The sequence below is a fragment of the Gymnoscopelus microlampas genome (genome assembly GCF_963454915.1).
Source record: "Gymnoscopelus microlampas genome assembly, chromosome: 8".
NCBI lineage: Eukaryota > Metazoa > Chordata > Actinopteri > Myctophiformes > Myctophidae > Gymnoscopelus > Gymnoscopelus microlampas.
Window position 1 is genome coordinate 48,835,093 of NC_139945.1, and position 12,097 is coordinate 48,847,189.

The window sequence follows — 12,097 nt, forward strand, 5'->3', positions numbered from 1 at the left end:
TTGTAGTCTCTTCTCATATTGAGCATTATCTAATTTACACTCAAACCTTACAATACCATCCACAGCTGCAAGCATATAGGTTATTGGCTACGACCTTTGCCACATGCAAGGAATCCAACTTGATTAATTGCTCGATGTGTTAAGACAAAGCAAAAGAATAAACATCCAGACATATGAAATAGAAATATTATCGAATAAGAAAATAAAATACATTCTAGTGAGTGCAATATACAGTATGAGTTATATGTCCATGGTAATAGCATTGCAATGACATGTCTAAGGTAGGCGTGTGTTGTGGAGTATTACAGGATAAAACAACAACAACAACATAAAAGCATGGTATCGAACTGGCTGTAGCCTGTATACAGAATTTGAACGGAATATACCAATCAATACAATAACGTTTTGCTGTGCTGATAGAAAGGATTGGCCACTTTACAACACAAATACCACACACCCGCTTTCAAACTTGGTGCTCACCATTTAGTAGCACATAGAACAATTACATCACATCCTGTGTTTTGGTAAATACTAAATCTTTGTCTAAACACCACATGCTAACACAGGACGACACACTGGCCAACGCTCTACACGTCCTAGACTCTTCTCCCTCCTGGTTCCCAAGCTGTGGAATGACCTCCTCCCCTCAGACAGACTGCAGACTCACTCCCCATTTTCCGCCACAGTCTGAAAACTCACATCTTCAGGCTCTACCCACCTCACCCCCTAGCACTCTGCATTCCTTGTTTCACTTCTTGTTGCATTTTTGATAGATGCTAGTTATACTATGCATATGGATGCTGGTTTCTACTTTACATACATATGTTATGTATGGTAGTTAGACATAGCTGTTTGCTTGTACGCAAATGCTAAGTAGGCTACGTTATTTAGATTGTTAGTTTTCCTAGTATTCCAGTAACTTTGTAGCACTTCATTGATTTATTTTCTCTACTAAATTACTATCTACCCTGCCATTTGTTGACTAGGGTTCATGCCTCTTCTCTTGCACGTTGTTAGTCACTCTGGATAGGGTGTCTGCTCTTATCCAGTTTGCTTACATTGTACATCTATAATGTTGATATTAAACTCAATCTCACACTTCAATTCCTGATCAAAGTGCACATTGAATTGGATTATCAAACATATAAATATCAAACTGTAGTTTATCTAGTTGCAGGATCAGCATTGGAGTGATAGTGATCAACAACTATGCTGCAGATTTGTGCTTCAGAAATTAGCTACCATGAATGAATACAAGATTTAGTTCAAGACATAAAGGTTAGTTGCAGAGTCTCGCTTGATCACAGAGTAGAATAATAATGCTCACATAGTAGAATAGTCATGCTACTGTTTTCTCTGAATGTCAAGTTGTATTTCATATAAAATATGGTAAAGCAGTTCCTTTCTGCACATGAAATAGAATAAAATTAAATCAAGTGAATAAAAACTATCCGAGCTCTAGGGGCCCATCTTATTCTGTATAGTCAAATGACAAGAGCATTCTTTTTAACATTTGAAAGCATGATGTGGATTTCAGCCACAAGCCACTAGTATTTATCTGATTTCGAATTTGAAGATGAATCACTTCAAAGTGGCTCTCTGGATTGTTGTTGATTCACAGATATGCCATCGAGGGATTTTTTTTTTTTTTTTTTAGCTTGACCCAAATATGACGGAAACTCGGAAAGGACCTAATTAATGCATTCTAGTGACCTACAAAATGTGGAAGCTCATTTGAATCTGGAAAAAAAGTGCTGAGATTGTCTAATCTCATATTCTTTTTCAGAATCACTTTTACACATGAAAATACTGACTGTTAATTTAACTATCAGAGTGAAAAACAGGGTCCTTCAGCTCAGTTGAGTCATATGGCTGGGTGAGCTATGTGTTATTTGTACTGCTTTGATAGACAACAGTGTATCAAATTCAGATGACATTTGGACCGATCCTAATGAAGTGAGTGAATTCCTCTTATGTTAGCATATAAATAACATGAAGCTGGGTCACCTAATTACTCAAGATGACTTTTCACAAAAGCCCGACTTAAATTCCAATAGGTCCGGCTTCATTTGTCCTCAGGAATACTTGGATTAAATATTTACTTTCCCTGCATCACGACGATCCTCCAAGCTTAAATAACAAACTTAAACATTGTCTCTTCCATTAGCCAGTCTGGGCCAATTCCTTCTGGCGCCCCCCCCCCCCCTCCCCCCTGTCCCTGCACAGAGACAAACACCACAACCATCCAGCCGGGGCCTAGTACACGCACAACCATCGCCTCAGCTCCGTTCACACCCATTCTCCCGCCTCCCCTGTTTTTGCATTATTCCTCAGCCCTTAAAAATCACACAGTTGTTCATTCCTGTACATTATACACTATCTCCAACGCCCCCAACCCGCCGCCCCCACCGCCTTAATCTTACGCATGTAAACAAAGTGAGTGCACACTCTTAAGGATGAAAGGAGAGACGCTGCACCCAGTGTAAACTCACTCAGACATTTGCGAAAGCTAATAAAGATAAGGGCTGACAGCCACAGCCGAGGACTGCCTGCAAACACGCAGGGTCCCACATTTTACAGTGTGAATTTGGGCCTTTCACTTACCCTGTTTAACTAAGCACAGTAAGGCAGCTCTCTGTTTATGTTCACGTCACTCTGGACATATGATCCACTAAACTATAGATGGCAGATAGCCCTGTTTGCCCAGTGCAGTGAGGGGTCTGTTCTCTGCCCCCCAACATTACAATACCCTTTGTCCATAATTTGATTAGAAGCTATAGCAGAATTATTTTACATGGCTTCCATATTTGAGAGAATTGTTAAAATGATGGAAAAACTGTGTGTGTGTGTGTGTGTGTGTGTGTGTGTGTGTGTGTGTGTGTGTGTGTGTGTGTGTGTGTGTGTGTGTGTGTGTGTGTGTGTGTGTGTGTGTGTGTGTTTGAGATTTAGAATTGTGCATGCAGTGGTTGTGTTCCTGCCTGCCTGTCTGTGTGTAGGCCCATATGTAGGTTAAATGGATGCATTTGTGTATGTGCACACATACATGTGTGTCTTTGTAAAACGTATTACTTTGAGGATGGCCGTGTGTGTGTGTCTGTAATATGAATATTATGCATGTGTGTATTTCTACGCGGGCGTGCATGTATGTGCAGTTGTCTCACTGCTGGCGTGGTGTGGCTTGAAACGTGAGGAATATGAAACATGTTATTGAGACGGCTTGCATAAATTTCAATCTGGCCGCCATTTTGCATCTACAAGTGTGTTGCCTGTGTTTCAGAGAGAAGACCCCATGCAAAGACATCAGCATAATGTGAGTAAACATCTTATGTCTCTCAGTTAGCAGATATAAACCAATAATAATAATAAGCCAACATAGCCTATAATTAATACAATATATAATAATAAATTAGATTACATTAGCACCCAAACTTTTGTGGCATTAGCTATGTACTTGAGGTCCAATACTGACACAAGACAATTACAAGTGTCTTTGACAAGCGGGTGATGTTAGAACAGGACACACACACACACACACACACACACACACACACACACACACACACACACTGGAAAATAACTTCACAGGATCACTGGAAGTTCCTATTTTCCTAGTTATGAGTGGAAATAGAATTTATACTATGGTATGGCTAATGTGTTAATAGGAAAATACGTAGGCCTATATGTTACATTGTGGTGATGAGTCTCAGGGTTTCCAAGGACAGATATAAATAACATGCTGAACACATTATTTTCAAAAGAATTGTGAAACCTATACAGAAGCCAAATATGTTCTCTGAAATGCTGTAATTTATGCCACAAGATCTTGTATACTTTATACTGTATAAAAGTGTTGTCAGTGGATTAGCTTCAAATACTGAAATAAAAAGCCTAGTTTGAATTAATATTTCAAATAAAATATGATTAATAATTTATAATAGTGGGCTATACATTATTAATTGACACTTAACAGATTATTTTGATTATGAAAATTATTATTACAAGTGTTACATAATAATAATGATGCTAATAATAGTAATAATAATAGTAAAAGTACTAGTCATTATAACACTCCATTCCATTTCAAATGACCGAATTGCTGATTCAATTGTTATTCGTAGCTAGCCTACTTCAATATTACTATAATGCACCTGTTTTATTTTCCTTCTCTCAGAAATGTGTATTTTTTCTTGCCCACGCATGATCCTAAAATACCCTGAAATAAAACAGTTTATAATGATTTATCTTAATTGTTTTTGCCTTGCTCATTTGTGACAAGCTGCTAAATTGTGCATATTATACAGATACAATCGTATCTGAATATAACATCAAATCACTTTCACTATATTGCCTTAATGCCTTGGGCAAACAAACCATGCCTCACAATTAGCGCAAAAAACAACAACCAATCAGGCCTAATCGCATGAACGCGTTTGCCTAAACAGATAGAGAGATAGGCTACCGCTTACGACACAAGTAATGAGATTAAAGAGCAGGTTAATCAGTGATGATAAGTTCTACTATACCTCGTGAAATAACTCTTATTATAAGCTTAAATCCATGCTCTCCCAGTACAAAAAGCTCCTTATTCTGTCTTCACCAAAGTAAACATCAGAGATGTCTCCTCCACAGGGACGGTCTGCAGGTGGTCTCCTCATCACATCATCATCATCATCATCATCACCACGTGTTGACGGAGTCTTTAGGTTATCTTTGTCCTGTGATATTATCGGTACAGTAAGGTTCACCCCCCCGGCCCCCCGTTAACCCTGAACCCTGCCGTGATACGGTTCACCGTCTCGGTGTGAACTGAAGCTGTGCTCTGCGCCTGTGCAGTAGAGTAGCTACACGGCTGGGTATGAGCTCGCAGTCATGTAGCCTACTCTGTGTGTGTGTGTGTGTGTGTGTGTGTGTGTGTGTGTGTGTGTGTGTGTGTGTGTGTGTGTGTGTGTGTGTGTGTGTGTGTGTGTGTGTGTGTGTGTGTGTGTGAGAGAGAGAGAGAGAGAGATGTTTCGGAATCACAAACGCTCTCTCTCTCTTCCTCACATACTACAAGCCCAAGGGTGAATTATTTGGGTTGTGAACCCCTCCCCCCCCTCTCTCTCTCTCCCCCTCTGTCTGTCTGTCTGTCAATTTCTCTCTCTCTCTCTCTCTCTCTCTCTCTCTCTCTCTCTCTCTCTCTCTCTCTCTCTCTCTCTCTCTCTCTCTCTCTCTCTCTCTCTTCCGTCTCTCTTTCTCCCTCCCTCTGTCTGTCTGTCTGTCTGTCTGTCTGTCTGTCTGTCTGTCTGTCTGTGTGTGTGTGTCTCTCTCTCTCTCTCTCTCTCTCTCTCTCTCTCTCTCTCTCTCTCTCTCTCTCTCTCTCTCTCTCTCTCTCTCTCTCTCTCTCTCCTCTTTCATTCTCTCTCTCTTTCTCTCTCTCCCTCTGTCTGTCTCTTTCTCTCTATCTTTCTCTCACTCACTCTCACTCACACGCACGCTCTCAGTGTCTCACCGTCGTGGTCTCACTTGACGTTGTGCCTCCAGTCAGTGATGATAAGTCCTCACAGTGCTGCTGCTCCTCAGAGCCTATACAGGGTATACAGACAGCCCAAGCATCCAGCATTGGAGCTGGATAACTGTGTGTGTATGACATTAATACGACCCCCCCTCCTCCCTCCCCCTCCTCCCACTTCTCAATTGCGATTGGTTGCACGAGTTAAAAAATCCTACGCAATTTTAAATGGCCCGGGACAGACTATCTGATCTGAACGACCGTCTGACACATGATGATCTGTTGCTTTTTTTTAAACTTACTGATGCATTTATTTAGTTATTCATTCATTCATTCATTCATTGGGGTGAACAGTCTGCTTAATTACACTGCAGGCCTCTAGGCTCGTACACTTGAACCCTCTATATTTGTAGTGAAAACGGCCCTGAGTTACAACTGCACTTGGACTGCTTTCCCCCGTCTATTCGCCAAAAATAGCAGCGCAGCAATGCGTTATGAGCTTGTAGATCTGCTTGGCTAATGTTCCCCTCAGAATATGGATGCTGGGGGTTCAAGCGGTTTATGTGTCGTCGCTCGGTGCGGTGCCATGTATGTATAGGATTGGATTTGGATTGTAACCGAGCGATGTGAGGTGAACTGGGTCAGGGTTTCAGGTCAAAGAGGTGGTCTGGCATCATCACATCACGAGAATATAGACTGTCTGCGATGGGATCTGTGTAATCTGCAGTGATAATAATATAGCCTATACCTATGGCTACATTTAGCTACTCAAGTTAATATAATTTTGACTGAGACAGGCTACTTTTACTTTACTTGAGTACAGTATTTTCAATCTTGCGTAGCCATACTCGTAGCCTACTCCACTATATAGGCTATATATAGCCTATACTTTTTACTCCACTACAATTATTTGACATAGCTTTATAGGTCACTTTAATTAATACAATATGTGTGTGTATATATATATATATATATATATATATATATATATATATATATATATATATATATATATATATATATATATATATATATATATATATATATATATTAGTTAAGCTATACCCCCAGCAGCAAATACAATAATTAAAATCAGCTGCACCTTGCTGAAAAATTATGAACACATGCATTAGTAGCCTACTAATTACAATGCAATGTGAAATCGGCCATTCCCCATATTGAGTGTTGTAGCCTACTCTTATGTTTGGTGGTGTGTTTTGATGCCAATTACAGACCTTTTAATTATTAGGCTAATAGAGTAGGGCCTATAATGCACATTATTGCTACTATTAGGCCTACCCACCGTACAAAGTCGGAGTGGCCTACTTCTTCCACGCTGACCTCCAGCACTAGGTTAATAATCTACACCTCTCTATATCGGTAACGGATCTCAAGCCAGCCGTCACTGTAAACAGCCGTCCGTCGACGAATGACATCAAAACCCTCATACGTTTCATTCAGGTGAAATATGGTTTGTGGTTTTGGAGTAAATGGGTCGAAGCATGGCGGCTGAAAAGACATTATAAATCACACAAAAGAGTCGGTGGGAGAGTGACTTATATCTGCTGGTGACACACGGCCCAAATGAACGGTGACTGACGGCCCAAAACGTCGTTTGTCAACACACTTTGTGTTTTCAACTCTTTCTAAATAGTTTCTTTAAGTAGACTTGATGCTAGACTGGTGAAAGACATCAAATTATTCAATGGCAACGACTTTCCTCCCATTTATATAGGCTCTATAGCTTCTGTTGCACACATTATAAGGCAGTGGTTCCCAAACATTTTTGCTCAGGACCCAAAACAAAAATTAGACGTTTGCCCGGTACCCAAACTATAGTGAAAATAGCAGATCTACAAGCTCACGATGCTTTGCGCTGCATTGTAAGCCTTTTCACTACTTCTTAAACATTTTGTTTTCTCATTTAATGAATGTCTTTGATTCTTTTCTATTTATTCATGAAATTATTTGGATTTTCTTTTATTCATGATTTTTTATTTATTTACTCATGACCCATAAAAATTGGTCCTCGACCCCTAAGATGGGTCCTGACCCACTGTTTGGGAAACACTGCTATAGGCTACACGTTATAACATCTATCTGTAGTAAGTCTAACAGCTGTGAGCTTTTCCTATCGACTGCCGTGTCTATTATTGCTACTGAACACGTGAAAGCCAAAGGAATTGGTCAATTTTCTCTCATTCTGAATCAATAAATTAGCCATGAAAAATCGTTACAGCCTATCTTGACTGTGGTCTGCCTTTGATTTGTGAGTTTGTTGAATTATTAGCTGCACCAATGTTACATAAACATGGACGATGTTTATGTTAACATGCGTTGAACGAATAAATTACGGGTGGATGGAGTTTTATTTTTCTCCTCCTCATGCAGGGTTGCAGGGCTTATTTCTCGTCCACACACACTCATAGAATAGCATAGAACACTTGTTGAAAAATATATTCACAGATCATTTAATTAATGTGCATATTAAATCATATACATAGCATTATAGCCTAATAATAAGCCAAATTAATGCAGACGTTATATCCTAAAATAGATAAGAAATAATACAGGCCTGTTCTAATGTGAATTAGCTATGTAAAGTTAGGATAAAAACTGTTCTTTAAGTAAATTAAGGTCATAACCTAATTAGGCTATAGAGTCTATACTCATAATTAGAATGTTCAATTAAAATGCCGAACGGCGCCAAAAAACGCTTGTGAGCTTTACCTCAAATCCTTTGGAGAAGGCATTTATTTAAAATGACTATATCCTTCACGAAGCATATTTTAGTCATAATATATCCAGTCAATTAAAATAATGTCACCTTTGATTAGCCTATTAAAAGTACACTTTGATTATTAGTGTAGGCCTACTTTTTATGTATTTGTCTATTCGGTCTATAGTATTTACATGATATATAGCCTACAGGGCAGACTTTAATAACTAGTTCAACTTGGCTTCAAAGTCACAGAAACAAATCACAGAGAAATGACAAAATAGCTACAATTTAACAAACAACAGAAAGGCTTTTGTTATCCTGCATGTTGGTCGACATAAACAAGCACGTGACGCGGCGGCCTTACCTCTTTGTTCAGCCTTTTCCTAATGAACTTGACCTCTGTGATCCGTTCTAGTGACCTCCAGACCTCAGTGCGACAACAGTACAGTACAGTTAGAGTACAGTAATAGTCCAGTCCAGTACAAGCCCTGGCCACGGTATCCTGCAATAAAACAGTAGTTTTCTTTATAGCAGCTGAATTGAGCTGGCCTGCTAAAAGGGAATTTAAACTTCACTCACTCCCACCGTCACGTGGTGCAGAAATTAGGAACAGGAGAAGTTGGAGAGGAACTCCTGTTGCCTGCTAGGGGAGGCTGTTATTAAAATGTAACACTTTATATCACTTGTATATATTATTTTTATTTTTTTGTGTATCTTTTAGGCTAGGCATTTTGTTTTGTTATGAGAGGAAATATTTTCTTGGCTCTATAGGGACACTAATGTTTGTATGTTGTTTAGCTCTCCCATTTTGCTTTTAATCTTAATAGGCCTTGTTGACCTTTTGAGAATGCTAGTATTTTTAAAGACAGATTCATTTGAACATAAAAACAGACTCTCTGCCTTCCTGATTAAATGCAATACAAGGGAGCCTGATTTTCCCGCCAACTTATGGAGAATTTCTTAAACATTTAAAGCTATGGGCATATTTCAAAGTTATGTAAACACAAGTCAATTATTTTATTTTCCCTGCATGTTTTGATATACACCTGTTGTTCATTTTATATTTTATGTTTTCTATTATGATTTTTCTTTGTTCAAGGCAAGACTAGAAATCCTCAGGTTCACTGTTTTATAATCAGTGGGTGTAATTCAGTCAGATCAAAGTTTTCAGTCAGAAAAAGATGGAGAGCCATGCACAATAATATGCTCAGATAATGGCCTTTTGACTGTCACTTTAAAGCAGAATATACATACATAATGATAATGTATATTTAAGATATAATGTAATGCCACGCTGAAGGTTGCTTTTATTTATTTTATTGTTAAATGAGGGGCTGTGGATTGTGTTATTGTTTCACGAGGAAGATAACATATTCAGGTAATAATCCTGCTGAAGGGGGTACATTATAGAGGTTGGACATTTTGAGCTTGTCTGTGTCATGAATTTATACTTGGCATGCTGAAAACATCTCTACCACAACAATTTAGACAGTATTTATCAGCAACTGTTTTCATGGCCCAAAGCTAATACATTTAATACCAATTATTACCAATTTCTACAACAGTATAGGCCTACTGCTCTGACCATTTCTGTCCAAAGGGTTAAAGAAACAGAATGTTGTATTGTTTAGAATAGGATCTGAAAAATGAGTATAGGACTATTAGTGTTGGTGTAACTCTGAGTGTAAAAACAGACGCTAATAGTATAAATGTGAATTTACTTATAAAAGGTGTATTTTAGCTCATCACATTTTGCTTACCATTCCACAGCTTAATCTGTTTCTTTTATGAAGAAAAAACATAATATTGGAAAGTATTTGTCTCTGACTGTCTGCATCTACATCTGAGCTGCCACTCTGAGCTGCCATTTTCACCGCTGTGTGTGTGTGTGTGTGTGTGTGTGTGTGTGTGTGTGTGTGTGTGTGTGTGTGTGTGTGTGTGTGTGTGTGTGTGTGTGTGTGTGTGTGTGTGTGTGTGTGTGTGTGTGTGTGTGTGTGTGTGTGTGTGTGTGTGTGTTTTCACCTCAAATTCAAGTTTTCTATTGCTTTTACTGTTCAGCACTGAGCCAACCCATGCTGTTGCATTAGCTGTGTTTCAACTTTAAACTCTTGTATCCCTTGTTACGGTATTAATTTAACTCTGATAATAAAACATGGACCCTTTTAGATCCATTGCATATAGTTCAACTCAGAGAGAGTAAAAATTGACCCTTATAGATCTATTGCTACAGTGTTATCCCATTAAGACCTGGAACGCATCTGTGTCACTTTAGATTTCTTTGGCTATTCAAAAATATTTTTGAATAATCTTGAAAACATTTTTTTTTTTTTTTTTCAAAAAACTGTTAGGATTTAAAAAACATTTTTAAGAATCGCCTCAGGTCTTATACCTTAACTCTGAGAGTGTAAAATGGATCCTCACAGGGGTCTATTTTTTACATCTTTGACTTAAATCAACACAGCAGTGTTCAGTGGCTGAGCTGTGATTGAAATGAGGGAGTAGACCTGAGCCTTAGTTGTCCAAGCTCTGATTTACACTGATGGGAGTCAGGGTTCCTCTTTCCTTGGGAAAACATTTTCTTGTGTAATTGGGTGTGTGTAAAAGGGGGGGGGGGGGTTCAGGCTAATAAACAAAAGACTCCGGCGATGTCTCGTCCCTCCACCTCACGTTTTCACACTCTGTTCCAAGTCTATACAGAAGAACCGGAGCTATTAGTATTCTAGACGAATACATTAGCTCTTTAAGCTATACTTTAGCTCTGGTTCTTATTTCAAGTTAAAATGGTGGACAGAGGTGGAGATGGATGTCTGTTTCTTTATTAGCTCCATATGAGAGTGTCAGCCATGTGTTCAGTTCTCCCACCATTGCCTGATTTCTGATTGGTCAATGTTGGCTCTTAATTGGACCCCACAGTCACAGAGGAGGTGGAGAATTCTGCTGGTTATGGTTCATTTTGTCCTGCTTTTTGGCACCATATGCATATCTTTGACTTCTATGCTCTCATTAGTTAAGCCATGCTACGTAATTACCAATTTTACAATTAGCTTGTAGAAATGAGACAACTGGAAATATAATTTACAAATCTTGCCTCGAGGGAGACTGACTGAATTACATAGTTGGAGTTTTGCTATTGGTTTTAATGGCCTACCCACCAGGGTCTAGGCTATAGAACAATAGCTTGTATCCATACAATGCCAACGTTTTATTTGGTGGTCTGATGAATGTAGTACTACATGTTTATAGAGAACTCGATACTGAAATGCCTGCCTGTGGAAAAGCCTCCGTGCAACCCAGGAATTCACAATAAGTACTTTATAGGAGCTAATTGGTGACTCTGTCCAATAACAAGTGGCTTTGACCTTTATGACCCCCCCCCCTCCCCCCTATATTTTATAATTACTTAAACGTTTTTGTTTTTATTTTGTTTTATTTTATTTTTTCAATTTCAAGTGACATGTTAATGTAATGTTGTTTTGAATTATGCCAGGGTGTGAATCTCGTTAATTTGGATGGTGAAATTAAGACAAGATGCTGTGTGGTCAGTTAGATCTCTCCCCCCAAATCCCCTGTGGCCAATTAAAGGAAAAGCTGGTGTTTTTGTCTTTTCAAGTTTGGATGCTGAAGGCACTGGAATAGGGTCCAAAATTATGGTCGACAGGGTCAAAAGTTTGCGGTGCCTAGTTTTGCAATTGTTCCAAATTCAAGCAGCTACAACTCAAGGGGTATCCTTGTCGGAAGAGAACTAATATAGGCTGAGTTTACATCATCTCTATATGAAGATCAATGGACAGTTTGCAACATCTGGTATCTTCTAGCTATGTCTGAACATCTTGAAAAGCATAGACATGCAAGGTTTGGATTCTGCAGTCTGTATTAATATTCGCCTC